Source organism: Ambystoma mexicanum, chromosome 2q, assembly GCF_040938575.1.
Source record: "Ambystoma mexicanum isolate Mex_15411 chromosome 2q, UKY_AmexF1_1, whole genome shotgun sequence".
Classification (NCBI taxonomy): domain Eukaryota; kingdom Metazoa; phylum Chordata; class Amphibia; order Caudata; family Ambystomatidae; genus Ambystoma; species Ambystoma mexicanum.
The window spans coordinates 1249674918-1249699460 of NC_090924.1; positions in this window are offsets into that span (position 1 = coordinate 1249674918).

The following is a 24543-nucleotide window of genomic DNA, read 5'->3' on the forward strand; positions in this document are numbered from 1 at the left end:
AAGAGAGGTTCAGCTGTCTGCACCCGACCGTCGCACCTCCAGCATCTGCGTTGTCGAGAACAAACTGTCAAAGCTGCTGGCTGAGACAACGCACCTTCGCTCTAGCCCCCACCGTTGCGGGCGAGGAGCTGACGCTGCAAGGCTGACTGAGACGTGGCTCCCAGCTGAGAGAACTCCGCACAGCAGGCCAGGCTGCCTTCTGAAGCTGTTGACTGACAACCGGACAGCTGATTCAAGGCCGCACACGAAGAGGAGGGGCCGACAGTCTTCGGAACTGCCGATTCAAACCGGAGCCATTGGTTGAGAGGTGAGAGGACGAATTGCTACAGAATCGGCGGAGAAAGCTGCAGTAAACTGGGAAAAGGGTTGAAGGTAGAGAAAAGGTGAACAGCTAATAGAGAAGTAGAGAAAGACTTTATCAACCAATAATCTATAAGTATAAAATAGAAATACCTTGAACTAGAAGGCGGCACTCTTTTGACCCATTAATCGCCATACACCTCTACCATCAGGGAAAACTGAAGGCAAACGCTATGAACAGGACCTCACCCATATGGGCGGTCACACTGAAAAGAAACACTAAGTCTAACTGCCAATGCCCTAAGGACTCTTTAGACTCTTTAACCCCAACAAACACAAAGGTCTAACCTCTCGCCCTGGCTTTTCAACCAATACCTGGCAACTCTCGCCCACTGCATTGCCATTTTCTGCTAAAATTTCCAGTGCTACGCTGACGACACTCAACTCATTTTCAGGCTGCCCTCTGCCACCTCCTCTCCCTCTCTCATCTCTGATTGCCTAACTGCCATTCAAGATTGGTGTGCCGCCAATGATCTTTGTCTGAATGCCAGCAAGACGGAGATCTTCCTCATCGGCACACCTTCACCATCCTTTCCCCTCACTCTCTGGTGGGCCTCCATTGGCCCTCCTCCTACCCCCACCTGCGAGGCTAAGAACCTCGGGGTCATCTTTGACTCCATCCTTTCCTTCTCCGCCCACATCTCTGAGGTCTCTAAAAAGTCAAATTTCCGACTGCACCTCCTCAGAGGTACTCTGCCTTTCCTCTCCTTCCCCCAGAGGCTCATGGTATCTCAAGCTCTGGTTCTCTCTAGCTTGGACTATTGTAACAGCCTCTTTCTAAATCTACCTGCCTCTACTCTCCGCCCTCTGCAACTAATCCAGAACAGGACTAATCAGACTTGTCCTTGGCCTCAAGCCCTGGGATCGTATCTCTCCAGCTCTGAAATCTCTCCACTGGCTCCCAGTGGATGCAAGGATTAAATTCAAAACCCTCTGCATTGTTCACAAGGCTTTCTGGGGCCTGGGTCCAAAATACCTTCAGCTATCCCTTCGCAAATACCTCTACACTCGAGCTCTTCGCTCCTCTACCTCCAACTCACTCAGGGTCAGCCGTTTTACTAAGAAACGAGCTGGGGGTAGATCTCTGTCTTCGGCTGGGGCCTCGCTCTGGAATGGCCTCGCTGCCACTCTAAAACTTGAGGAGAACCATCTCCCGTTTCGGAAGCACCTCAAGACCTTCCACTTTTCTTCTGCCTTTGTTCCCCCTCTCCCCTGCTGATCTGTTCTCTCTTGGCACCCTGCACCTGGCCACCCTCTGTCTTTTGGGCCCAGGTACCTGCTCATCCTGCCACCCTCCCGCACTGCCTCCGGGCCACCCCTTGCACTGGGGTCTGTTTCTGTAACCATACAGCCCCCCCTTTTTCTTCCTGCACTTATCGGACCTACCCTGTCTGCTGCCTTAAACCTAGCACTTGCAAATTGCTAGCTGCATTACCACTGTTTGTTGCCTTTATTATTTATTTGTTGTTATTTATCTGTTTCTTCTCTGCTTCGCACTTTCCACCTCTCCCCCCTTCCATGCACTTTTCCCCTCCCCCCTCTCCCATGCATTTGCGCCATCTCAATGTCACTTGGCCTAGTAAGATCGCTGTTTTGTTCTCCCCTGTTCTCCTCCCTTGCCTTGTCGCGCTCTGAAACACTTGTGTACGAGCACGATAGAAATAAAATATCATATCAATCAATCAAGAAAATAAGTGAATAGCCTGCTGGCCAAAGGAGAAAGAGCAGACATTACTTAAGTTGTTGAGTATTTTGTTTTATTGTGTTCCTTGTGTAAACTCAGTTTGAATCAATCTGTGTCCGTTGTGGTCGATTCCCATCTGCTGTATCTTACAATATTCAGTTGGTTCAAGAGCTCTTTAATAGAGCCTGATAACTATTGGAATGGATGCAGAAGAATTCCAAAACAATTATAACGGATAGAATTGTAAACAAGGTAGAATTGCCGTTCATCAACGTGACTATCATATACATCTAAATTACATTGAAAGCTAACATATTTTAGAAGCTCTCATAAATGCATGGAAGACATTCAATGCTGCAGCTGCTGCTGCACAAGACTAAAATGCATAAAAGATGTTCACAGGAATTTTTGTGCTTATTTCATCATAAATATGTTGTACCTGAAGGTCAAGATCCCACTATATATTGCCCACCTTAGTTCATGCGCTGCAACCATTAAAATGTGGAAGACAAGGGCCAAATTCAAACATCTGGGCAACCCTCTAAGCAGAAACGGACTCAAAGGTGACTGGAAGAAATGCACTTGGATGGGTGCAGTCCTAACCACACTAACTCAGGAATATCACTAGGCTTCATTGTGGATAGACATCTTTCCTCCGTACAAAATATTGCAAAAAAGGCTCTAACAGCCTTGTATCAGAACTCTATACTACAAAATCAAATCCTTCATCTTTTCTTAGGACTTCCAAATGGTGGTCCAGGCTCTAGCGTTATTGCATGTTGACAAATGTAACTCCCCCCTCCCAGGACTCCATGATGCTCACATAGGCCCCTTCAAAGCAGCCTATCACATTGTGGCACTCCGAATCACTGACTCTACGAAATGTTCCCACATCACCTCAAACTTGTGCTGTGTGAATTACACTATCTCTCCATCCAAGCTGGGGTATGTTTCAAAACCTCACCAGAGGTACTGGATCACTAAAGGTGTTAGATCTATTCATCAAATGTACCACGCCACAGGTTGGGTATCCTTCCAAGATCTCCAAAACACATTTTTTCCTCCCTCCATCAGACTTTTGTTTCTACAACAAATTAGTTACTGCTTGCCTTAACAGCTTTGAACATTTCACCCAGAATGAACTCACGCTTACCCCTACAAGAATTCTATTTATGACCTCTCCTCCTAACGTTAAAGCAGCCCATTTTACAACATATTGGGTACTAAGAACTCTCCAACTGACAGATTGTCTATCCAAGCTCAATGGGAAACAGATTGTGGGAGGTGGTTTTACGTAAATACCTGGGAATCACTCTGGTCTAAGGTCAAAACCATCTCCACTGCAGCCAATATATTGCAAAACCTATTTTTCTTTCTCCATAGTGCCTTCATAACCCCCATGAGCCTCTTGAAAACTAAGTTTGGCTCTGATGGCAGCTGCTGGTATTGTGGTGATACCGATGGATCCTATCATCATGTGTTTTCAATGTCCCTTTGTTCAATCATTCTTACGAGAGGTTTGGTCTCTTCTAAACATCATTTTTGAGGTCATCTCCCCCTTACATTATCGAACATACTGTCAGGGAGTATTGCCCTCAAGAACAATAGAATAATGCACCCTATAATCCCTGCCTACAATCTCTACAATATTTGTATTGTTGTTGTGATTAAACTCATTGCAGCCAACTAGAAAGACTCCAATAATTTATCAGTAAAGTGCTGGTGAAGCAATATATGTCATATACATAGACTAGAACACTGTATGGCAGCACGTCTTAATATGAAACTCGAGCATAATGTTAAATGGTCCCTCTTTACTGAATATCTCTCCTTTCATAATATGTCAACGCATGGTTTGTGAATATCTTTTGTGTTAATGCTTCAAATATGTGATTACATGTATACAACTTCTGCTGATACCCAACTCTGTATGCTTTGAATATCTCTCCTCTTTCCTTCTCCCGTTGTCTCTTTCTCGTTTTGGTTTGTCCCCCTCATGTTTCATCCATTCATAATTATTACATGCTGATTATATAAATGTTCTGGCTTATCACTATATTTATCTTACATTGTTGTGATACCTTGTTTCTGGTGATCTTACCTTCTCATGTTAAACCTATCAAAAAGATTGATCTAATCATTTGTTTCACTGTTATTACTATTAAATGATTAATAAAAAATTATTAAACAAAAAGAAAAAGGTCACCAGACAAGAAACCTGACTGGTACATAAGAAGAAATCTAGGAAAAGTCCTTCTCAAGGTGCACTCCAGACTTCCAGCACTACATGGAAATGGTAATCCAGACTGCTCCAAGTTTCCTTCAGTTTAGGAAAAACCTGAAGGCCTGGCTCTTTCAACAACATTAGTGTAACGTATAGTAATGGCTATCTTGTTCACACTCACATCCGTGCATTGTACTGTTAAAATTCTGTTTAATGTTTACTTGATTACTTAATTATCACTACCAATGTTTTGTCCTGTGGTTGTACAGTGGTCCATTGTTCCCAAGATAGGTTTGCGCTACGGAAATATATGATAATTATGAAACAAATAATAAATAATTGAGCCAATATCTTTTAAATGGAAATTATTTCTTCATTGTTCAATTCAAAGTCATGTGTTTTTGATATTTAGCTATTTACCTCTGAATCAGTGTGTCAGGTGTGCTCCAATAAATGAGGGTGCTAGGAATGCAGAAATTTATCAATATTCAGAAAAATCTAGTTATAAGAAATGCACATCTGTTTGAAGTCATTGTCTAACTCTTCCTTCCCCAAAGTCCCTGCTCCCAGGGTCTGGTGAAGATACATGGGAGCTACAGGGTTTTATTACAACATTATGTGCGTGGTCCTTTCTTGCTTACAATTGGTAAAACAAATATGAGGCAGTAGTGTTGAGTACAGCTGATAATGGAGATGTTTCCTCATGCAAACTCAAATGGGTGATTTCCCTGTTTTTATCATGGAGATTGCGTTTGTACATAGCATGTGGCACACCTTGATAACATTAAGCTCCAAGCATATTCACTGCCCCACATCAAAGAGCTGAAAGCAGTTTAAACCGTGTCTATGAGAAGTGAACTCCTAGGAGCTCATGTTCCAATGAGCCGTAACATGAATGGAAGGCATAGAAGACTTATGTAAGTCTTTTAAGCCTTCCATTGATTACACAGCTAATTTTCAATCATTTGTTTGGCAGACAGGAGGGGTTGCACCCAATTTGCATTTTTGTCACATTTCTTTCCTATCCACCATAATAATGCTCCAGCATATGTGCCGGCATAGATTTTCGGCAGAGATTCCTATCAGGTCAGCCGTCTTTATGCAGCATTTATTTATGTCCATTTGTAAAGTGCCCATGCCCAAGGGCATCAGGGCACTGTTTCATACATGTTACATTCATCTTAACAAGGAAGGGTCAGTAGAAAACCAAGAGGGAAAAAACAGAGTAAAATAACACACACATTGAGGGTGGGGAGCCGGCTGAGGGACGAGGGCCTTGCTGCTTGACAGGGAGGTGGACGGTGGAGGGTCCTGGTTGAAGGTGGTGTGGATGGCCAGAAGTTCTTACACAAAGATCCATGTTTTCAGAACCTTGTGTCTGGTTCTGCCCTTAGTTCAGGTGGAAATGCATTCCATTGGGTCGCAGCTACCGCGGGGAAGCGGGACCCTCCTGCCCTTATGTTCTTAACCAAGTATAATGCAAGCACACCCCATAGGGAGCCATTATACATGCTGCCTGACACACAAGCATGGCAGGCTGTCCCTGGTGTTCCTCCGGGCTGTGCCCTTTCTCCAACACTGTTCAATATTTATTTCCAACAACTTGTTGCTCTTACCCGTGCCCACAGCTTTAGATGTTATTCATAAGCGGATGATAAGCAGATCGTAGTTCATCATGATAGCTTCACCCCGCCCATGCTACTCAGTTGAAGGATTGTTTTGAGGCCGTGGGAAGCTGGATCAGTAGCAACTGGCTCAAATTAAATGGAGGTAAATCTGAGGTCATGGTGATTGGCTTTGTGCCTTCATCTTCTTTCTGAACTCACTCCTTTTGGCTATTGTCAATTGGACCTTTTCGTCTCCCTGTTGCAGCTGTTAGTAACCAGGGTGTCAAACCTTCGCCGTCCCTGTCTATGGCTATTCAGATTGGGGCAGTCTGTCCAGCTGGCCATTTTTAGTTGAAGATTCTTAAAAAGGTGCTGCAGTTCATTCCCCAGCACCTTCGTGCCCCAGTTGTTGCATCTTTGGTCCTTAGTCCGATCGACTATTGTAACTCCTTGTATCTGGCGCAACCCCTATTTCTGCTTCAACGCCTGCAGAATCTGCAGAATTCTGTAGTATACTTGGCCACTAAAACTCCTTTTAGGGATCATATTTCTCAGGTTCTCTGTGCAATTGACTAATCCATGTGCTTAGTTCATCGTGCTTTTCATGTTTTAGGGCCAGAATATCTGCAGCATATCTGGAGCATAAGTTGCGTCCCTATGTGCCCTGTCGCTCTCTCTGTTCTGAAGATAGATTTCTTATTTCGGTGCCCAGAATTTGATACATTAGCATTGGTGGGAGTTCCTTTTCAGTGGCAGCTTCCAAACTGTGGAACGCTTTGCCTATCGCACTGTGGTCCTCTGTGTCACATTTGCAGTTCCGTTGTCTATTAAAAACCTTGATTTTCTGAGAGCTGTTGTGATGCTAATGTAGCAGTGCCTAAGTCTTGTAGCGCCAAGTTGCGCTGTACGCTTGGGGGTATGAAACGGATAACATAAAATGTACTTTAAAAATGCAATGGTGCACGACATGGTCATATGTGGGGCAGCATTTAATTGTATTGTGAACGCTGCTTACCATGCATACATGGTAAGCGGCATTTGCTCACTTTGAACAGCGGAGTGCCAGAGTGCATGGGAAAAGGTGGCATGCATCACCTTTTGCCCTGCACATTTTCACTCCACTGTGCAAATGACAAACATTTGGTACAGGGAACCTGGCTATGCCCAAGTGCAAATATACTAGTTCCCTGCCATCAAAGTACGAAATTGGACATGAAGATCTATGTAAAGAGGTCTTTCTTTAGCAGAGTACACTTTGAAAGTGGCAGTCTTTAATTTGTGAAGACTGATGTGCTTCTGTATCAGCACCCCCCCCCCCCCCCCCAGAGGCAAGCAATGGCTTGAACACCAAGGTAATCCAAAAAGGAGCATACACCAAGCAGGAAGCAACAGTTATATTATAGCTCCAAATGCAGCTGGGCGAGTGCATTGAATGAGCACAGCAAAACAGAACTGAATGAAGGAAGCTGTCAACGCCATATACTGTGGAAAAACTTTCATCCATTCCTCACATAATTAGCATAACATAAACTGTAGCAGTTTGCAAACCCATCCTACAAAGCTTATTGGTGGGACTACATCAGTCCCATTTAGCTAAACATACATTAGCTACTCATGATTGGAGCCAGACCTCCTTACCCATGCTGTCCAACACCACCCCTCGTGAAGTCAAAAACCTTTGACATGCCCCAAAATGACGATCATTACATTACGTGATGGTGTTCACCACCGGAACTTTATTATTCTGCCAGTGGCCAGTTCTCATGAAACACACAATACAACCTGAGCTTGGCAATGAGGAGACATTCACACGGCATCCAACCAATGAGGTGCCTCGCTGACATCAGCAAGGAAACAAAGCACTGTTGCACCTTACTGTCTCTATGATTGGTCCATTCCCGGCTCTCCCTCTTGCCCCACAGCCCTCTTCTCAGGCCCATCGGTAAAGGGGCGAATTGAAACTGCTCAACCAACTGCAATTATACTCCTATTTGCCTGTCTTTTTTAGTTGAAGCCCTTCATTTCCAGGGAGTGCCCAAATGCCTTGCTTGCTGGCCTCAAAACTATCATCTGGACCCAGTTCCCAGCTACTGCGGTATCCTGGGAAAGATCAGCTTGCAACATTTCTCCAGCAAGTGCAGCAACTGAGCGCTCAAAAAATTAATGTCTGCCCAAAACACAGGGCCTGTGAGTGTGAAAAGACAAGTGGTTTACTTACCTATGGCCTCTGCTCCAAAATGGTGGTTCTGTGGTTCATATTATACTGTACTACCACCTCTACTCCCTTGCTCCTGCCCTGGATCCCTCCCACGTGCCCCCATGGGAACCCCCACCCCCTCTCTTCCCACCAGACTAATATAGATGCACCTGCGCAAACATTGCATACGTTACACTTTGCAGCTATCAATGATGCCCCCCCGCCCAGGGATGGCCCAATCCCTTTCCCATCACAACTGATAGGTGCGCCCCCTTTGGCAATGCTGAATCTGCACGTTTACTGCATTTCCTTAGGGAATATGTGCATTCTATCAGCTTTATATTGTGCCTTCATTCTGTAACAAAATCCTACATAGAGCAATAGAGGGAGAGTGTGAGTAGCTTCAGGTTATCAGGGGACTGTTTCATTGGCCTTTGCCTACCAGAACAGTGATTGAAAGCCAATGGGGATCTGACACACTTAATAACGACTTAAAAGACATATATATTGATCTTTCTTTGTCAAATTCACCTCGGCTGCCCTGAAGGTGTGGTTGGCCAATTCAATCGAAAGACTTTGAGCATGTATGCATCAATACACCCTCCTTCTCAGCTCGGTGGGGGGGTTAAATCTCCCCTCTTACTACATGACCAAGCCTATCAGCTTGCACTCTGCACCTGTCATGTTCCTACAATCCCTTCTTTAGATCAACACTGACATGAGACTTCCATCCTGAAGCAGCTCCTTCTTTTTTCATGGAAGTCATCTTTGAAAAGTGTTTATTGTTACAGTGAGGATACCAGACCACTTGTTCGAGCTTACAACCTAAGGGGCTTGGGATGTAAACATGTATTCTGGTCCCCTAACATTATATAATACTCTACAGCCAGGGGATACCTGTTTAGCCATTGTTTGCAGGCATGGTGGTAATTAACTCCCTTTAACACTTATCAATGACCCCAGATTTGGCCATTAGAGTGGTGTTCGCGGGTACAAGGGTCTAACTGTTTAATTTTAAAACAATATTGCTCATTTGGATTTTGTTTTCATGTTTCTGCTAATAATGCAAAGATATGAGAGGGAGAGATGTGATCATTGGATGGCTCCCCTCTTTAAGCTGTTTGCCTTGCTCATGTCCTCCTCTGCTAGACTCCATCACTCTATGCATCATTCCCAGTCCTCCCTTTTCCTTCGTCCTGCAAGAGCCTATGACCGTGACTTAGAGAAGGAATACATACGACTGTGTTGCCTGGGTATAACTGGTCCCTGCTACATTTAAGTGTCTGATCAATGATGTCTTGCAGTTGTTTTGATTTTTGTTTTTTTGTATTGATTTTATGAATTCACAAAATAATTAAAATTGAAGATATTGGCCCTCATTACAAGTCAGGCGGTGGACCATGGTGCTATTAGCACCATGGTCCATGCCGGACTCCGGCATGGTGGATGGCGGAATTACGGTCCCATTCCAAGGTGAGTGGGGCGGTAATTCCCCATTCACCATTTGCCCTTCCCCATTCCCATTTTTGCCCCGTAGGGCATAATGGGAATGTGGAAAGGCGCTAAGTACGGTGCCGCAAATTGTGCCACCGTACTTAGCACCAAGGTCCCTTTGCGGCATGGGTTTTAACGCCTGCAAAAAGCAGGTGTTAAAACCCGGGACCTCTTAATCAGGCGTTAAGGGTTAACGGCGCCGACGGCGCCGTTAAACCCTTAACGCCTGACTTGTAATGAGGGCCATTGCCTTTCAAAATTATGTGATCAATATTGCTTTACAAATTATATTATCCAGACGAAAATAGCAAACCTTATCCACTAATTGAGTTATCTGAATTAAAACCCTTCGCCTTCTTGTATGACCTCTAGGTATATCACGTGGCTGCGGCCTAACAGTCACATGGTTCCAATCAAAAAGATGATAAATCATTTCACTTAGATTTTTTGGAAGAAACATGAGGATTGTTTTCCAAGGAAGGTGTGTTCCCAAATGGTAATCGGCGCAGACTTTTGAAATACAAGACATGTTTGTTTAATCAGAAAATGTAATTATGTGTGTTTCTGTACGGTGTGGATCAGAAAACAATTGGTATTTGGTGACCCATGTTTTTGAGTACGTTTTAAATGAAAATGCAAGTCTTTTGAAAACAAGCCTGCTGTTTGGGATAATTGTGTTCCGGTTGCAAAATACTCCTTCGTATCTATCTATTAGTGTTTCTATATCTGTCCAGACCCGAAGTGGCGAGGTCTCTACAAGGCGCCAGACCTGCAATGCTGCTTTGATGTTGCAAAGAAGGTGCATTCTAAAAGCTCTGTTCTTGCAGCTGCAAAAGCAGCCATGTGGAATGTTTCAAAAGCACATCAAAGGTGAAGGGTATTCCCTCCTTCTTGGGTTCACATAATGTCATGAAGCTAGTGATGAAAGCAACACATTCGGTGATTATTTGCATCGTGCGTGGCAGCAATCAAAATATGATGAGGCCCAACGCCTGTTGTCTTGCACTGCAACGGCTCTTGTCTCACATAGGCCTCTGTCCCTAACCTCATCTCTCTCAAGCAGAAGTTTAACTGCAATGACAGGCTTACCACACATTAAGATCGCATTCTCAGCATAGTGAGTATACATATAGTACTGGAAACTAACATAAAGAATAAAAGAAGCCCACGGTAGCGGACATATCTCTTTGAGAACATGTGTCTCTACCACAACAACATGGCAGGTTTTTGGTTACTGATGAATCCCCAGCAAACCGTCGGCGGGTTTATGGCCCTTGCACGAGGCTTCGTTATCCATCCAGAAGGGGAGGATCTTGGGACGGATAATGTCTTTACTTGTTTGGTTTGCCAAGCAAATCATCAAACCAGGTGTTTTGTTGAGTTTGTCATTGTTTGTGTAGCCAATTAGAGGTCACAGATATTCTATAGAAAGCTTGTCTATCTCTATAAGGCCCCGCTCACTTCATGGTCCTTTGTGGGTTAGGCAGTAAGAGAATATGGGCCTCATTCCGAGTATGGCGGTAAGGGATAGCGGCCACCGCTAATGAGAGCGGTGGCGGTAATCCCTTACCGCCATACTCCGAGTTCCCTTTGCGCCATGGTGGTTTTAACACCTGCATTTAGCAGGTGTTAAAAACCATGGCGCTAAGGGACCTTGATGTTAATTACGCCACCGTAATTTACGGTGGCGTAATTAACGCCTTCCCCACTCCCATTATGCCCTATGGGGCAAGAATGTGAATGGGGAAGGGTAAATGGGGATTGGGGAATTACCGCCCCGCCAACCTTGGAATGGGGCGGTAATTCCGCCATCCACCAAGGCGCTGCCGGTCCGGGTACGGCGTCAACCAAGGCGTTAATAGCGCCATTGGTTAGCGCCGTACTCGGAATGAGGCCCTATGTTATACAAGGCAGACACACATTTAAAGGGTGGCCAGTGTACATTTAAGCCTCTGGGAAGTCTCTTGAGTTGTTGTTGGGAGGAATGTTTGCAGGGACGTCATTTGGAGGGTGCTAGGGTTAGCAGTTGCAACCCCTGGCTCCCCCTTTGCTACTCCTAGACCTGTCCTTGCAACCTCTGGGCTACTAGACAAAGAGGCAGTCCCAAGAGCAGACATCTGTGTTGCACCTGAAAAAGGCGGATGTAAATGCAGCTAAATGTGCTGCAGATTTTTTCAAATGGAATCTAGATTTTATTAGCTGGAGAAATAACAGGGAAGCAGGAAAAACCATGAAGCCGCCATCACTAACAGGTTACAGACCATTAATGAAGCATGCCTTAATGGTTGGGTTCAGAGGTGGGGCTGTCTGTGCAGGCATACCCAGTACTGTAGCAACAGGAAGGCTATGGGGGTTAGGTCTAGCTAGTTGGGAATGGGTGAGAGCAGCCTACAGTACTCAGTGACAGCACAGCATGAACGCACATCTCAACAGTGTATCTCATTGTCTGCTTTGTTCATCCAGTGAGCCACTGGGCCTGTGATGAGGGGGGTGTGCCTCCGTGGCTTCTGCCACCAATCCTGCTTGGCCACTGTGTGACCTGACCCAGATCTGCTAGAGCTGCATCACAGGCACACTGTAGAAAGAAACAAGGTGAGATAATTAATTTACATGCAGTTGCCCTCTACCTTTGAAGTAAACCATCTGGTGCTTCCTCAAACAATATATATTTGGAAGGATAGCTCAGGGGCAACACAATTGCTTTGGAACAAGAGGATGTAGTGCATCATGGGTTCAGTTCCTGTTCAAGTGCTTAGAAGCTGGAGGAGGCTGGCATTAAGCAAGATATAATGGACCAAAGAAAATAATAAAATGGGCCTTTTATAGGGCTTATGTCATGGAGCTGCTGCTGCTGTTTACATTTAACCATTTTAAAAACCTGCAATTACTATTACCTGCAACACATTGTTCCCCTCTATCTCCCATCTAACAAAAGAAAACCAAATAAGAAAAGGAGAAAGGTGATGGGTGGAATGTTTCAAATCATTCATAACTACTGCCACAGCTCTGGGCAGCCTTCCAGCCCATAATATATCTGGTTGGACTTGTGTTGGTCAGTTGCCGTTTCCAGTTTGTGGGCAGACACTTGGTACTGTATGTCTCTGCGCTTTGGGGTATAGGCCTCTACAAAATGCTCTGTCTGTTTACAGTTTAGCTTAAGTGATATACAATAGTCCAGGTTTTTGTGTTGGAAGTCTGCTTACATTCAAAGTAATTTTCCAGGAGTTAACCCAGGAAAGGAGTGACAGAGACCGGGTGATAGCTAACTGTAGAGGAAGGATCGTCAGAGGTCTTCTTACAGAGCGGGTGCACAATGGAGTGCTTTAGTGGGAGGGAAAAGTTCCAGTGACAAAAGAGTGATTGCAGAAATCGGCCATGGCTGGAGCGGAGAGAGGGAACAGGATATCCTGGGTTTTAGTGGTGAAGTGTGAAGTCAGTGCCATGCAAAGGGCCAGGCAGGGAACAGGAGAGGTTGAGACTGCTGCAGGATTGTCCAGCTCCTTGCAGATTGTGTAGCTGTTCTACCGTGCTGTTAGAGGTCGCAGAGACGCAGGCTCGATCTAAGCTGTCTTCTGACAAACTGGCCTGCTCCCTGCTTGAAAAGCAATACCGGCTCTCTGTCCGCACCAAGAGGAGAGCCCACATCCAAGACCGCGGCTTCTTATAACCCAGCCAAAACTGCAAGGAGCTGGCCAATCCTGCTGCAGTCTCTACCTCTCCTGTCCCTCCCAGGCCCTCTGCACAACCCTGGCTTCTCATTTCATCTCTAAAAGTCAGGACATCCTGTCCTCTCTCTATTCCTCCCACCCTCATCCCTCTACACCCTGCTATTCCTCTTGCCCTTCTTTGGCCGCCTCTCCCCCATCCTTCTCTGCCTTTTCCCTGTTCGCCTCATACAAGGTTTCTAGACAAGTCTGATCTATGAAAGTCTTGTTAAAACAGGTTCATCCCTGTTCCTCCAAAACCATCAAGGACCACATTGACACCCTGGCTGCTGCTCTGGCTGATTTCTGAAACCGTTCCTTCACCACTGGAGTCTTCTCCTCCCCCCGAAGCACTCTCCATCACTCCTTTCCTAGGCAAACTCCTTGAAAAGCTGGCCATCTCCAATCTTGATCTTCACATTGAAACTATTGGTTGTCTCCATGACCATCAGCCGGGCTTCAGAGCTGCTAGAAGCATGGAATCTGCTCTCCTGCACATCCTTGAAGACCTGCTCCCCAACCTTGATTCCAACACCCCCTGTCTCCTCATCCTACATGATCTCTTTTCTGCCTTTGACATGGTCAACCATGCCATCCTGCTCAACCATCTCTATGAAAACCTGAGTATCACAGATCAGGCCCTGGCTTGGCTGACCTCCTTCCTCTCTGAGCGACCATGCCAGGTCCAACTTGGGTCCTTTCTCTACTCTATCTCTATCTCTACCTGTGGTCTTCCCCAGGGGTCTAACCACTCTACATGGCTGTTCAACCAATACCTGGCACTTCTTGCCCACTGCATTTCCACTCTCTGTCCCAAATTTCAATGCTAATTCAGGCCTCTACGGATGACACTCAGCTCATTTTCATGCTCCCTTCTGCCACCTCTTCTCCTTCTCTCATCTCTGACTGTCTGTCAGGAGTGCTGTGCCACCAATGATCTCTGCCTTAATGCCAGTAAGACTGAGATTCTCCTCTTTGGCACACCTGCTCCCCCATTTCCTGTCACTTAGTGGCCGGCCTCTCTTGGCCCTCTTCCTGCTCTCACCTGTGAGGCTAAAAACATCAGGGTCATCTTCAACTCCACACTCTCCTTCTCTCCTCATATCTCTGACGTCTCTAAGAAGCCACACTACCAGCTTCACCTCCTCAGAGGTATTCTTCCTTTCCTCTCCTTCCCCCAGAAGCTCACTGTCTCCAGTGCTCTGGTTCTCTCTAGGCTGGACTACTGCAACAGCCTCTTTCTAAATCTGCCTGACTCTACTATCCACCCTCTGCAACTCATCCAAAATAGGATGGCAAGACTTGTCCTCGTCCTCAAGCCCAGGGACGTATCTCTCCAGGACTGAAATCTCTGCACTGGCTCCCAGTGGTGGCAATAATTAAAATCCTCTGCATTGTCCACAAGGCGATCTGGGGTCTGGGGCCTCAATACCTTCAACTCTCTCTTCCTAAATATCTTCCTTCTCAAGCTCTTTGCTCATATGCCTCCAACTCCCTCATGGTTAGTCACTTCTCCAAGCAGCAAGTTGGTGGTAGATCTCTTTCTTCTGCTGAGGCCTCCCTCTGGAACAGCCTCCCTGCCTCTCTGAAACTTGAGGAGAACTCTGAAACTGCACGGGTTACATGGCTACCCTCTGATCTCTGGCCCAGGTCTCCTCCCTGCCAGTTGCACACCTGCACTGCCCCCTGGCAACCCTTGCACTCGTGGACTGTTTCTGTATCTCTACAGCCCCTTCTAGTACTTGACAACTGTTGTCTGCACTTACCCCTGCACTTGCCGCCTGCTGGCCGCACTTATTATTTATTGTCTTTATTTATTTTACTGTTTTACCATGTACTGCACTGCCACCTTCCCCCTCCTCCCACACTTTTTCCCCTTCCCCCTCCCCTGCACTTGCGCGATCTGAATGTCACCTGGCCTAATAGGATCAATGTATCTGTCTTCCCTCTGTTTCCCCTCCCTTGCCTAGTCGCGCCTTGTAACACTTTTGCATAGGCGCCTTATAAATGGCATATCATATCATATCATATCTTGGACAGGACAGAGAGTCTGTATTGCCGTGGAGCAGGTGGCAGGCCAGTTTGTCAGAGGACGAGCCTTATTCCATCCACTTCTGCTCAGCCACCCTACACATGCGTTTAAGGGTGCTGAGATCGGAGTCCTACCAAGAGTTGCACTTGGATTTGTGCTTCAAATGGATCCTCATGACAGGGGCACGGATATCAAGAGCGTCATAGATAGAGAGATGCAGGTTGGAGATGGTTGTGTCAGAGTGTGAGTCAGCCACAGGTGTATGAGGAGGAGAGACCGGATGACCAAAAAGGGAGGTGACAGTGCTGGGGGTGCATTCACCTGGGGGACAGAGAACAACAGGAGGGAGGAGATAGGATAGTGGTCAGTCCAAGAAAGAGGAGTAGTGAGAGGGTTAGAGAGGGGGATGTGTGTAGAGACGAGAACATCCATGGCCATGCCTGGCAAAGTGTGTCAGGCCAGAGGGTGGAATAGAAAGAGAGAGTCACACAGATTGGCAAAGAGCCCTGAGGAGGGGTTAGAAGCATCCAGGTGGATGTTTAGGTCTCAGAGGAGGAGAAGTTGAGAGGTAGAGGCAAGGAGAGAGGAGGAGAGGTCAGCCCACTTGAAGAGGAAGGGGGAAACCTGGCTAGTTTGCCTGTAGATGGTGGCCACAGTAAGAAAGAGGCCAGGAGAGATAGAGAGCCTGTAGACCAGGCATTCAAAAGAGGACTAGCCCTGCGTATGAATGAGAGAAGCAGGGATCCACTCCGGGAAGATCAAGGATACTCTTCCTCATGGACCGTTGGTTATGGTTTCGGAGAGGATCTTGTATCCATCAGGAGAGTGTTAAATCTTATGACAGATCTAGCCATGATCCACGTCTCTGTGAGACAGATTAAGTTCTTTGAGGAATCCACAGATGTCGGAGGAGTGTTTGACAGCAGAGCGAGAGATAAGAGTAGCAACATTGAGCAGATTGCCACATGTAAAAGACTTCTGTGGAGGGGTACAGGCATGAGCTATGCCCTGCGGAGGTGGTAGAGGGGCCAAGTGTGGGCAGAGGAGGAAGAAGGAGAAGGCAGAGTAGTCAGAGAGGATGAGGAGGATGCTAGAGAGGTAGCAGAGGAATGAGGAGGCAGAGCAGCCAGAGAGGATGAGGAGGGTGCTAGAGAAGTGGCAGAAGAGGGAGGTGGCAGAGGAGCCAGAGAGGTGTGTAGAAGCAGCAGGAGAAGGAATGAGTTTGCTAAGATGCGAGAAACGTATATCAAAATGGATGTCTTGAGAGTGTGACTGATAGTTATTCACGAGTTTTACAACATTCAGTTTTGTCGTGAGCACCACTAACCTTTCTAGCTCATTTGTCATAACTTAACTACAACTGCTATTTAAATGTAACAGCCATTGCCAATGTCACTGTCAATATGGGGGTAGAACGTCTTAAACATAAAGGAAAATATAAGCTCCTGGACTGCTATTTGCATGAGTGCTTTTGCAATTTTATTCAATTTGGTTGCATTTCTGCCTCTCTCTACAGGGCCCATGGACTGGCAAGTACGCGGCAAGGTGAGCTTGCAGTGCAAAAATTAACACTTGTATCAAGAAGTAGGCCTCTGAGTGTTCAGACATTTTATTTTAGTGTCTCTGCCATGTTGATATACGTTTTTGTTCCTGCCACACCCTAGAATCCCCTTGGCAGCCAAGTATGTGTGCAGGATGGCCGGCAGCACACATTTAAGCAAGTATTATTAAAGTTAGGCCCCTGGTTCAATTTCTCATGAAACTTTCCGAATGGAGTTGGAAACACTATGAAATCATGCTTTCGTCCTTGGCATAGGCAGATGAATAAGCGATAGCAACAAGGACATGCCTTAACATGGGAGACCAGCATGAGTGGGAGTAGCATGGGATGCCAAGTTATCTGGTTGCATGGAAGAGAATGGCCTTGCATCTAGTTTGTTGCTGAAGAGGGCAGATTTCGATCTTTTTACAGACTGGGCATGATGAGATCAGCTGGGGGGGCATGTGCATCTAAATGTAACCTGTTATTGTACTAACAATGAGAGTAGGGCAATATGCTAACCAATTAAAATAGAGCAATTTATCCTAAATTAGGTTTTATATAGGAAGGAGCCAATGGGATGATTAGTATATCGTTACAAATAATGTTTAGATTGTTTACAAATACATTTTGTGGTTTTCTTCTTTAAATACTAGTGTTTTATATGGGTGTTTCGAGAGCTTTCAGCTTTGCAGTCTTACGAGGCACACGGACATCTCGGCTGTCAATTACATTTGCATTAAAGTTAAATTTTTGCCTTCTCATTATTGTTTGCATTTTCTTGAGGGCCTACAAAGTGGTGACCCCAATATGATCTCCAGCACCTCCTGAGTGTGCCAGGGACCCCCGCTGCACGTCCTAGGCCACTGCGCCTGCTTTCAGAGAAACGTTTTGTATGCACATAAAAATGTAGAGGTGAGCAGATGCCAGGTTTTCCTAAATGCCTGCCTGATCTCTTCATCAGGGGGACTTAGCCGGCCTATGCAGGCAGTTTATGGGGGCGGAATCGGGGTCTCATTGTATTTTATACAAAATGTGTGCCCAACTTACTGTGTTCTTGACATTTTGTCCTTGCTTGTGAATTGCTATTGCTTATGAATTGATGATGAAGTATTGTGGGGAAAATCCTCTTATATAGGAAATCCAACGTTGTATAATATTGCATGTGTATTGACAAATTATTGAGGACAATCTACCCTTTAAAAGGGAAAGACAACATTGTGTAGTGATAAAGTAGTGTGGAGAATCTCCCCTTTAGCGGTGAAAGACAGCATTGTGTAGTGACAAATGGTTATGGTAAAGCTTCCTTCAGCTGGAAAAGACAACGTTGTATGGGATATGGGAATGTGAGACAGTTTAAATGCCCTCATCTCGAGGTAAAACGACAGATGTAGGATCTACATCATTGTGTAAATAAATGTGTTTTATTGTAGGTATTATTGACCAGTGTGTAAATAAGGTGTTTAGTTTTTAGGTATTGGTAGACATTGGATACATAAAAGGTGTTTGTTGGTAAGTGTTGTTAGCAGCTGTGTAGAGGAAGGTGTTTGGAGCCAGAAACTGTGCTTAGGGTGGTGTTTATGGTTAAATGTTGTCAGTAGTTGTGTGAATAAGCAAATCTGCTCTTAGGATTGTTTTGAAAATAGGATGGTCTGGCATTATTGTTAAAAGATCAGTCACTAGGCCGGTGTCAGCAGGCCTTCTTTTGAGCTCAACTGGAGCACTAGAACGTATGGAAAAACCAGTGGAGCATATGTGTAAAGTGCATGTGTAAAGCTTCTGCAATATAAAGACAAGATTTGGGTTCAGGGAACTGTGGGTAAATTGTTTAAACCATAGCACGAAGAGGGCACACATGACAAGACTGTATCGGGGTCGGATTGGCCCCTCGGCCTTTTGGCTGTCTGCTTGGATTCACAGTAATTTAGGGGTGAAAGGTCGTGTTTCATTGCTTCCCGGGATGTCACTTTGGGGTGGGGTCAAATCAAGGGTCACTTTTGTGAGGTGAGGGGTGGGACACTCTTTTTTGGGTGACCGGGCCTATTTCTTGTCCCAGTCCGAGCCTGGACTGTATAAGAATATATGCACATGTATGTATTGTCAACCTATAAGGGGAAACAGGTGAAAAAGAGACAGAGCATACTTGATTTATGAAATATGTTTGTGGAGGAAGAGAGTGTGATTGATAATGGGAGTGAGAGTTCAACTCAAGTGGGCAAAAGATTGACCACCCCACCACCCCTGTATGGGTCCTATCCTTTACAGCCTGCTGTAGGACCCAGCCACCCCCAGTTTTCTTCTTCTGCAATGGAAGATGGGAAATAGTTGAGGGGCATCTGTTAAAATACCACGTCTGTGGGATTTTAAATGAAGGGAAGGTATGTCTACTGGGGATGCATTGATAATGAAGCCTGCAATCATGTACTACAGGGGTTTTGTCTACGTTTGTGGCAGACGGCCTATGTAACGTCATACATCCAAGATGGCTGTCCTTATGGATCATTTTTTAACTATAATTGCATTAAGGGTGGTTCTATGAAAAATGTGTTAAGCAGATAGTTTGTTAAACATGATCAAAGGAATAGAAAAGGTCATATAAAGGTATTTATTAATATATTTTACCGTTTCCGAGATGTAGTCTCATAACTATCTAGTTGGAATATACTATTTATTAAAACTACAATAACTATTTACATTTGAACAGAGAATTTTAGGTTTTCCAGGTCATCTTCGTCGCCACCACACTTACATAGTGCTGTGCACCTTAGTGACTAAGCTCAGCATTTGCAATGCACAGCACACCTTCCTTTGAAACATGCTCATTGTGACTGCTGTATGATTGATTGTGGTGCACATGGAAGCATACACATAGTAGGAGAATATTGATTATCTGCCTTCTCCCACCCAAATTATGATGGCTCTGTGAGATGTGGGCGTTGTCGATTAGCACATTGCTACTCCATCACCTGGCAACATCATTTCCATCTGATAACTTGGCTTAATTTCTCCATCTGGCTACTAGGCTTTGTTTTATCCTCTACGCATGCAGAATGGCTTTATTTGAGAGGCAAGCTGTTAACTCATCTTTAGTTTTAGAATGTAATAAGTGAGTGCTTATGTACAATGTTTCAATATTTGTAGAATCCATGATTTTGTGCTCAACAGGTGTTGCTTTTCCTGATCTCGTTCCTTCACATGGAGTTCTGGATTGAATGTTCTAAGCAGATATCAAATACTAAATGAGTTTGAGCAGACATGGTACTCTATTCTTGTTGAATGCAATTGCAAGGTCATGACATGTCTTGTAAGGAACTCATGGTGGCAACAGTAAAGACAGACACAAGTGATCACAGTCAAAGGGTGTTTATTGAACTTTATAATGGGTGAGATAAATGCCTAATCTAAACCTAAATCTAAGATGGGAGCAAGCAACGACCATCAAATAATAAGGCAGTCCTAGTGGCGTCTTGTCAAATAAAAAGGGCCGATACTAAAAAAAAGTTATTGCCAATCCTTACTACTAAATGTTCACCAGAAAAGAAAGAAGTGTTCACAAAATGATAAGTCAGGATGGTATGGTTAGGTCTTCCTTCCCAGCATTTAAAGCACAGGACAAGGTGGCACAGCACCCTCCTTGGCCTCTTTAGCATGAGGTTCACAGTTCCAGTAGTCTCTTTCCTGCAAAGGTCTCTTGCCTGGGAAGGCTGGTTGATTTAAAAGTAAAAATGACAAACAAACAAAAGTTTTCTCTTTGATCTTGGGCGATTGTTCTTCACCTGCCGGGCTCAGAAACTCCTTGCAAAAATAGGCTTCCCTCCATCGGCTTCACTGCGGCCTTTCTTCAACACAATTTATGTATTTCTAACACAGTTCATGTATTGATCAGTTTTTTTGGAAAGCATGGATTTCCTTCTCCTCGCTTTTTAGCTGCATCCCTCTGTCTGGTTCACACTTGCCATATTTTACAGTTCACAATCTTTTTGGAAAGTGGGGTTCCCTTCCCCAAGGTTTCGAACCAGCAACGGGCCAGAGACTTTTGATAGTACAGGGGATTTGATGTAACCCTTTCAGGCCCACTCTGACACCTTATGCCACCCTTTCCTAGGCCCTTCTGGTTCTTGTAGTTTCAAAACAAGTCCTGGTCAGAGCCTTTTGAATGAGCGCCCATGTGGCGTGGGACTCCTCTGCACCAGGACCTTAACTGGGCTTTCTTTGAAGCTCAATCACAAATTTAATTTCCGTCTCTTGTAAAATTTCGGTTCAAAATGTTGCTACTTGCAACCCTGGGCTCAACACAGTTCGGTTTGCTATCAGGTTTGTTAGAGATCTTTTGGACTATATTTAGTATCTCATGGTATTGTGTGATATTTTGGTATGGTGGTATTTTCTTAGATCTTTGTAATATATTGTGGTAAACCTATTGGGTATTTTTATATTGGTGAGACTGATTTCAGAAGACTGCCTAATAATTATTTATTTCACCAGGGTCACTAATGGTAAACCACTACTGGACTTGACACTAATTAGTTCATGCTCTGATATTTTATGTACATTATCACTCTTGTGTCCTTTTTTCTGTGTTTCAAAATACATTAAATATGCAAATGAAATACAAAATATTCATTCTGCCTCTCAGACTAAAACAAATTACTGTGACTAACTTGTCTTTGTTTTTTTCTTACTGCATGTATTACCTTTACTAATTATTATTCTTTATCATAAACTAGAAAACATGTGTTCAAGCATCAATGTTCTATCTGCAATAATGTGCAGATTTTTGTTGTCGGCCTTGACTTCACAACAAAGCTGGCAGAGCCTGAGCCACTCTGAATCACAGCAAAACTTGGAGAAATATAATCACAGTTTTACATGCACTTTTAGATTGTTATTATTAATGCAGTGTCTACAAATTAACTGAATTATTTAACTTATGCTATATAGTATCTACATCCACTTCAACACTCTCCTCAATTACAATATAATTACCTAAATCTGTTGGCGATATTCCACGACTGAACTTCGCAGAGCCTCCAAAGTCCTCCCCCAGCTTTTCTGCATGCCTCACACAGGGTCATTGACAGATAAAGTTGCTCGAGACTGCAGCTCTTCTATGGACTGACAACCCAGGATAGAGACAGACAGCCTGCATCACTGCAGATAGTCAGCAAGCATACGGGAGACTCCGCCTCTCAGGAACCAGCCTTCTGCTCCCTTTGTCAGTGAGTGAGAGAATGACTCAGACCTTTTTATAAAACCCATGTTTTACTCTAAAAGCACCTCCCTTTTCAATTAATCCCTTTAAAATAGCACATTATTTCATCTGTGGCTTTGCTTGAGATACAGGCCCTCATTACAAGTCAGGCGTTAAGGGGTTAACGGCGACGTAAAGAGCGTTGGCGCCGTTAAACCCTTAACGCCCGATTCACACTTTAACGCCTGCTTTTTGCAGGCGTTAAAGTCCAAGACGCTAAGCGACCTTGGTGCTAATTACGGCACCGTAATTTATGGTGCTGTAATTAGCGCCTTCCCCATCCCCATTATGCCCTATGGGGCAAAAATGGGAATGGGGAAGGGCAAATGGTGAATGGGGAATTACCGCCCCACTCACCTTGGAATGGGGCGGTAATTCCGCCATCCACCATGACGGAATCCGGCATGGACCATGGTGCTAATAGCACCATGGTCCACCGCCTGACTTGTAATGAGGGCCACAGACTGCATTGTTGAAGAGAAATTGTTACATCCTTCTGGCGCTTCCTGTCCCGAGATAATGCAATGTCTTTGGCAGAACGGATCTTGCATTCCACACTAAAAACACACCACATCTTCAAGCCTGCACATTTAAATTATTTTTCTTTTCCATTTCCAGAGCATCATGCATTTCCATCAATATGCATCCAGTTTATATCATGGACTGATTTGCACTACATGTTATTGTGGGTTTTATATGTTAAATGGATAAGGTAAATTAGTATGTTAGTTTCATGTTAGTTTAATTTTCCTAGTGCAACTCAGCCCATTAAAATAGCATCATGAAGCAAAGTGATTATTTTCTAGCATGTGTTCTGTGCATTCACATCCATTTAGATTTGGCCCGAGTCTCATACCCTTCAGTAACATATATGAGTCTCACACCTTTGGCCCTAGTTAAAATTCAAACCTTCTCTAAAATGTGGGTGATGAAATGTGGAGGCTACATTCCTACAGGTTCCTCCGACTCACTGGCTGTGCTGAACCAGTTGGCGTCTTTGATCTCTGAAGTCAAGGATAGTACCACGGTAGCCAGCTTGCCTCTCTACTTGCATTGGCAATGCAGGAGGCCCCGTGTACCATTGTCATCTGCTGCTTTGCACAGCAGCTGCAACTCCCTGTCTTATGCTTTCCCTTTCAGGGGCTTTGCAGGTCTGAGTTGAAAAGGACAAGGACAACTCCTCATTCCTCATCCTTCAAGGTCTCACCACTTTTATTCTCCTTTTGAACTCCTCGTGCATTCGGCCCTGCTTGAAATGTGCTTTCGTACTCCACCTTTTATCCCTGTGGGGAAGGTAAAGGGCAGTTGGGTGCGCGTGATTATTGTGAATTGCCTGACTCTGCCTGACCCGTGTGTTGGGACATGTCAGGTAAACGGCTCTGGTGTTAGTCCATTGTCTGTTACAGTATTAGAAAGTGTCTGTGTGGGAAAAGGGGGGATAGAGCTTCTAAATATCCTATAAGGAAAAGGTGTTACAGGGAAGGGGATATTGCATCTCAAACTTCGGTGTCCCATTTCCACTCTCTGAAGGTGATCCTCCCCCACTGGTCCACCCCCAGGAACTGGATCCTATAGTGATGGCCGTGTCCTGGCCACCTGGACAAGACATCTCTGGGGACCAGCGGGTGAGACACCTTCAGGTTTCTCACAGTCTTCACATATGGTGGTTTATACAGTGCTTGCAATTCTGCCATTCTGTCAAGGACAGCTGCTGAATATGTTTCATTTGGTACAGATAATCTGCCCTCAGTAAAAAATGAAGAGCTCTTGTCATGTTGTTAGAAACCCCTCTATATTTTTTTCTTCTTCCTGTATCTTCATCAGCTTGCTTTTGTTTACAGCTAAAATGATAGTGCCATCTAAGTTGAACATTGAAAGTGGTACTGCAGAGAATTCATAATTACTCAAACATTCCTGAAGATCAATGTCAGTTTGACTGTGTGAAGCAATCAGCAAACGTGTGAACAAAGAACGGTCTGCCTTCAACTGCACTATGGTGTCTGATACTTGTATCTTAACAACTTTGCGTGCCATTTTACACAGCTGAAGGTTCTCTTTTTCATTGGTGCCCACAGGCTACAACTGTCTGATTCAATCCACTCTTATTTAAAGGTGTTGTATTTTTGTCAATTATTTTCTGTCATTATTGATGTATCCTTCTGAATTGTTTAATCAAAAGCTGCCTTTGTTGAGATGTTGATGAGTTATTTTCCATTATAATTCACAGTATTACTCAATCTCATGATCGAGTTGTATATCTGTTGAACATCTTCCTTTTGGCGTGTTGCTTTGTATTGTAGAGAGGCAGATGTACACGTCATCTATAGAACTCACCCCCTCACCTCTGTCATATTGGAAAAACAGCAAGAGAGCACTGAGCATGGCACCTGTATCACCCCAATACCACGTTGAAGGTATGAGAGACATTATGTACTCAGACAACCCTATCA